Source organism: Vitis vinifera, chromosome 16 (assembly GCF_030704535.1).
Source record: "Vitis vinifera cultivar Pinot Noir 40024 chromosome 16, ASM3070453v1".
Classification (NCBI taxonomy): domain Eukaryota; kingdom Viridiplantae; phylum Streptophyta; class Magnoliopsida; order Vitales; family Vitaceae; genus Vitis; species Vitis vinifera.
The window spans coordinates 7270514-7277108 of NC_081820.1; positions in this window are offsets into that span (position 1 = coordinate 7270514).

A 6595-nucleotide genomic window follows, 5' to 3' on the forward strand; every position below is an offset into this window, starting at 1 on the left:
CCCGTCGTTAAAAGTTTCGTGATAAAAATCTTATTTCGTCGCCCAAAGTTTTCCTTGATGAAATAAAATTTTGTCACTGAAGGTGTTTTCCAACGAAATATTTCATTGACAAAAGTAAGAATTTTTGTCACGAAAAAAATAAAATTTGTCCCAAAAGTCGTCAATATTTAATGCCGACGAATTTTATTTTTATTGCCAAATATTTTTGGTAACAAATTAATTTCGTCGGTGATAGTCTACCGTCTTTGTTAGTTGTCTTGGCCACGCCCTAGGCCTTCGCCATTCACCCACAATGCTAGCTCACTTGTCAAACATGTGACCAAGCTCTGATACCACTTGTAGATCGAGGTGCTCTGTACTTCCCAGTGGGTCACTCATCCTAAGATTTCTTTGACTGCAGCACGCTTAACCACAGAGTATTTTATGACAAGACTCCCATTTGTTCTGAAAACCAATTGGTGATCAGAATTGGGATCTTATATTATTTAAGGTCACTCTCCATAGTCGACATGAATTTGACTTGAGCTCAATTATACTCAACTCAAAATCATGAAAGGGTATTAGATTCAAGTCATATTGACAAGTCATATCAAATTTTGTCACCTCTAAACAAACCTAATGTTGAATGAGAACAAATTAGAGGACTATAGTTTATTAATAGCTAGAATAAATTCAATTCCAGACTTATGGATTAAAGTGATAAATTTGAAATATAAAATAAAAGTATAATTGAAAGACAATGTTAGGAGAATGCCAAAGTGTAATACTCATATTGACATTAATAAAATAATGATCAAAATGAAATTAGGATTCTACATCATTTTTTTTTCTTTCCCTTTCTCATCTATTCCAAACAAAAATATCAAACATAATGAAACACTATAAATATAAATCATATAATAATTTATGATATATTTCAATTATTTTTATAACTACATTTGTTTTAAATATTTGATTAAAAATGCATACAAGTATAAAAACTCCTTTACAAGTTAGTAGCCATAGAAGTTACTATTTTGCGGTATAATTTAAGATTTTATTCTTAATAACTAATCAATTTTGATAAATTAGTAATTAATAATTAAAAATAATAAATATATAATTGATCAATAAAAAATAAAATAACCAATTATTAATAAAGATGTGGTTGAAAACTTTTAAAAAAACTTTATATTTATATAGAATTTCATATGTGCTATATATATCATACATTTTTTATTTTGTAAATATGAAAATAGAGCTAGGCATATAGTACTTACAATATATTATATCATATAATATTTAACTTATACTTATTTATTTATTAATAATATATGATATCTTCGTACACATAAATAATATTTGGAATTTTATGTAGGTAGAATGTTTTTATAGATACTAGACAATTTATTTGAAAAAGTTAATTTTGACCAATTATTTAAAAACCAAGTAATAATTAAAAAAAAAATCTATTAATTTAAACTAGGTAACTAAATGTTAGTATAAATTTACTTCTTAAGTGGATAAGGTATGATTTTGAATAAATTTACTTATTCATAGCTAACATAAATTTAATACTACATTGGACTTGTATGGATAACTTTTACCTAATATAATAAAAATCATTTAGTAGTATTTATGTATGTGTAGCACCATATAATAATATTGAAATTTAAATAAATTTATATCATAGGATGTAATCTTACATATCTTGGATTATCTATTGTTATTATTTATATATATATATAAATATAAATAACATATTACACTATAAATATTAATTGCTTAAATAATTTACATTTTTGTTATTTCATAACAATACTATTATCACATAATAGAACATTTAAATTTAAATAAATCTACATTCTAGTATTTAATTTTGCGAATCCTTAATTTTTATTATTATTTATATAAATAAAATATTATAGTATAAATATTAAGTGTCAACAAATATATATTGTATTATTTCATAGTATAAATAATCTATTATTTATTAATATTCTTTATTAATATCACAATTTAATAACATTATTTGGTGACAAAATTACTCAATTTGTCAAGAAATAATATAATTACCGACGAAACCATTTTGTAAGCAAAAATAGATAAAAGGTTGTAACTTTTAGTGAGGAAATTATTTTCGTCACCAAAAATTATAATTAGTGATAAATATTTTCGTAGGGAAATAGTTTATTTTTGTCACAAAAGTGTTTGCGCCAAAAAAAAAGCGCCAAATTTTCCCGCCACATCTTTTAGCGACAAAAATTTCAAATTCGTTAGGAAAAGTTTGTAGAAAATTGGCATTATTGACAACATCTAAAATTTCATCGGTAAAAGTTACTTTTAGCGACAAAATTAGAATTCGCCCCTAAACTTTTGTCACGAAAAGTACATTTTCTTGTAGTGAATTTTCTTTTCATCCAAGTAAGCCATATGATAATCACATGACAAATAGCTTTGAATACACTCTTTTGATTTTGATTCATAGAAATTTGATTTATCTTAACTTTCTTAAATAATTCACACATGTACACTTAAAATTTTTTTGGTAATCCAAATTTAAAAATATATGTGAATTGTTTTTCTTTTTTGAAAATTGTTTTTATACCTCTTTCATAACAAAATCAATCTTAGTCTCTTTCATAATGAATTGTTTTTATATTTAAAACCTATCTTAGTCTCTTTTAAGTATGAGATTTCCATTTCTTCAAAGGAAATAATAACGTTGTTGTGGACCTCGCATTTCTGCTCATGCGCTTCTACTCAATGGCGAACTCACTTTTTTTTATTTGAAAAAGATTTATTTTTTTAGAAAATGATTTGGAATCGTCACTTATTTTTAAAGGGTAAACAAAATAAGAAAGAAATCCATAAGTGCAACTCCTTATTTGAAAAAGGTGGCCCGTGAAAAACCAAATATGGGCTCAAGGGTTAGGTTACTTATTGGGAAGGTACGGTAAAGACCGTAGCACCCCTCTAAGTTCCTAAAAACGGGTCTTTACTGATGAGATGAAGCAAGTATGGCAATTGATTGATTAAATATGGATACCGAATGAATATCAATCAAAACAAAATAATCGAATGAACAAGAGAGGCAAAGAGTGTACCTGGGTGATGAGCTAATTTGCTTCATGGAAAACAAAGGTTAGTAAACAAACACATAATAATCACATGTGTGTCATAGAGTGGAATAAGTCAATCATGTATAGCAATCAATCAATGAGAAAATCACATATGTTGGGTCCCCACCAAAGACCATTTTATTTTGTATGAATCAATTTCGTAAATTCTATCACTTGGAATTACAAAAATAAATTCATGCTTATTTTAAAATATTTATAAAATTAAATAAAATGCGAAAATTGCTTGCCGAATAAAATGGCAGCAAAATTTATTAAAAGAAATGGGATTTTTGGTACCTAAAAATTCTAAGGATGAAAAAAATTTGGAGACTTGAATTATTTAGAAATTGGATTTTCAAATAAACAGTTTTGAAGGACATGGGCTTTGAAAATGGGCCTAGGAAGGATAGCCATGCAAATTGGGATCGTGCCTACGGGCTCAGGCTACCATTGCTTGGGTTGGATATGAGACAACCAATGAAAGTGGGGTAACCTGAGAGACACCAGCAGCGAACTTCATGAGACCCTCAGCTGTCAAATCAAGCACCTCAAGGCTGAATACTGAGTCATTATTGTAAACAGACATAATCACAAGACCATAAGAGAAAGGTCCTATTCCATGCTTCTCGTAATATCGAATAGTTGTCAATAGTCCCTGACTTGGGCTTTAAACTAGAAGATTTTCCAATACCATTTTTGACTTAATGCCTCTAGTCTCAAAATGTTGGCAGGTGGGGGTGTTATTTCTGCACAACTTGGAGTTCACAAATTCCCCAAGCTTTAGGAACTTCGCGTACGCATCCTCATAAAATTCCTCACCACAGAGTCCAACTTCTTCGTCTGTATATTCGAAACCTTCCTCTTCAGTTTTCTTTTCCTGAAATTAACCTGCAATCTCAAGGCTCTAAATGAATGACCTGTTTGTATTAGTAGACGCATCAGGATCGCTTTGGAGGCACCCATTGGTCCAAGAATACTCAGCATTAGAAGATGGGCCCAGATTTGTATAGGGTGGAGGTGGATTAGCAATAGGTTGCCCAAGTATTGACTCAATCATTTCCTCCAAATTACTTGCAGCGATATATAAACAAAATTACCTTCAGATACTAATGGAACTACAGAGCTGAAGAGTGGGAAACAACACTGGTCTCTTGGGTGATGACAGTGACAACCAACACCTGCCATTTGGAGACTATTGAAGCTGAACGGAGTATGACCACTTGCATCATGACTGTGTATCTCATGGATTGCATGTACCAAAATATCCCAAGTCTTCTCTACATGAAACCTAATGGAGCGCTTCATCACAGCATCCATACCCATCAGAACCATAAAAGGAGTTTTGCTTGAAGTCTTGTGGCAAATCAAACTGACGATAGTCTAACTAGGTAGCTCTTTCCGAATTGTGAACTCCCACATCGCAAGCATCTAAAGGAGAAATTCTGCATTGACCCACCAATTGAAAGCCATGCTCTTGTAGGTTCTCACTATAGCGCTCCTGGAAAAACACACTAACTCCAATTTGATGGCCTTGAACATCAAGCTCAGGTTTGGGTATTGCCCTATCAGCTAACGCACTAGTGGCATCATCCTCCTTTTCACACAACTACAACAGCTGACAAATGTCTGAGGAAAACGAACCCGAACTACCACCTTGTAGAAAAGATGCGGGAGAGAGTTTGCTAAATTCGACTTTCCACTCTAGAAGCATCTAATAAAGCTGCTCCTCAAGGATCGCGACACCCACCAGTCATTTTTCCTTCCTCGCAGGCTGAAGATCCGTGAACATCACCTGTAGATCATCAACACGGTTCTTGGCCTTATCCTTGAACAGCTTGTGGGAACCTCCTTACATCTCAAGTCATTGTCAATGGCCTTTGGACATCCTATCATTTGATTAACGACACTGCTGCCCTCATCACTAACACCCATAACCTTAATCTTAGTTGGTTCCATGAGCGCAAGTGAACAACACACACCAAAACATCATCTCCAAAGACTTTTCTCGCATATTTTAGAGGAAAAACATTACCGAGGAGCAGCTGAAAAGAGTGTCTTGTGGGAGAATTCAGTAGAAATAGAGGTGAATGTGATGAGACGAACTCGTTGGAGTTAATGAGCTAAAGGGTGGCCATGCACAATAAGATTTCATATGCATGGGAAGGGGAAAGAAGTAAAATAAGAGCAACGTGGGTGATGTGGTGAAGGAGGTGATGGACTGAACGTGGGTTAATGGATATTGGAAAAAAGAAATATGGGGATGGAGGTGGGTGTGATGGGTATGTGGTGAATATGAAAGGAATAAGTTGAAGGTGGTGGCCAAATGAGGAAGGAAAGATGTAGAGGACGGTGAGAGGGGGCAGTGGCATGGACATAAGAGAGGTTTAGGAGCAAATTGAAAAGATGTTGGCCATTCCCATGCAAGGTGATCACATGTGCATGGGAAATGAGGAGTGGGCCAGCTGGGTAGGTGTGAATAAGGTTGAAGGTAGAGAATGAAATGGGTATGATGAGTGTGGAAGATAGGGGGGTGGTTGGCATGAATGATGATGGACGTGGGGGCATGAAACTGGCAGCTTCATTTGCTTTATTTCTTCCTCAACTTCTTGGTCAACCCATTTGGAGGCATCGAGACCTTGGAACACTCATTCAGTCTGTTAAATGGCAAATTTGGGAAGGCTTGTTGGCTTGTAGGGTCTCCCACTGTAGTATAGGGTTTATGTCGCTCAATGCTTGCGAGTGAAACCTTAGCATTACTTTTAATAACCCTTACAACATCAAGAGGTACATGAACTAAACTTGCAGCCATCCTTCATTACCTTCACTATGAAAGCATAAGACCTCTTTGGTTCATCCTCTTCAATGATAGCAGAAACTGTCTTAGAGTCGGGGTGAGCCTTTTTTGCTTGGATCAACAGGAATTTCACAAACAACATTTTCTTCAAAAACTGGTCCCCTTTTTATTTTCTGTTGGACCATATGATTCCTCATCATTGGTAGCATCGATGGAGAGAGTGGTTGGTGCATTAAAGAACAATGGGAAAATCTGGCTATTTCCACCAAGTGAATATCAGTACACTGATGACATTATCAAGTGCAAGAGATCCCTTATTAATATGACTACCATATTTGAAACGAAGGCCATAAGAACCTGTTCTTTAGTTCGTTCAGGTCCAACAAGATCTATCAAATAAATACTCCTCACCGTCTCCTCATTTGAACAATTATCACCAGGAAAAGTTGGATGCACTCCATAAGCGAATACTAGGAACAGGGGAAGACAACAAGAACAGAGCACAAGGGGTAGGAACAAAACAATCCCATACAAGCCACGTTTCATATTTGAATCAATGGGCTTAGATGAGGGTGAGTGAAATCAAATGAGTATTAAATGAAAATCAAAACATGGTTGCAGGTATCTCATGAGGAAGCTGAAATAAGGCCAAATTAATCTTCAATAAAAACTAAATAAATGAGGAACATGAACATGTTAT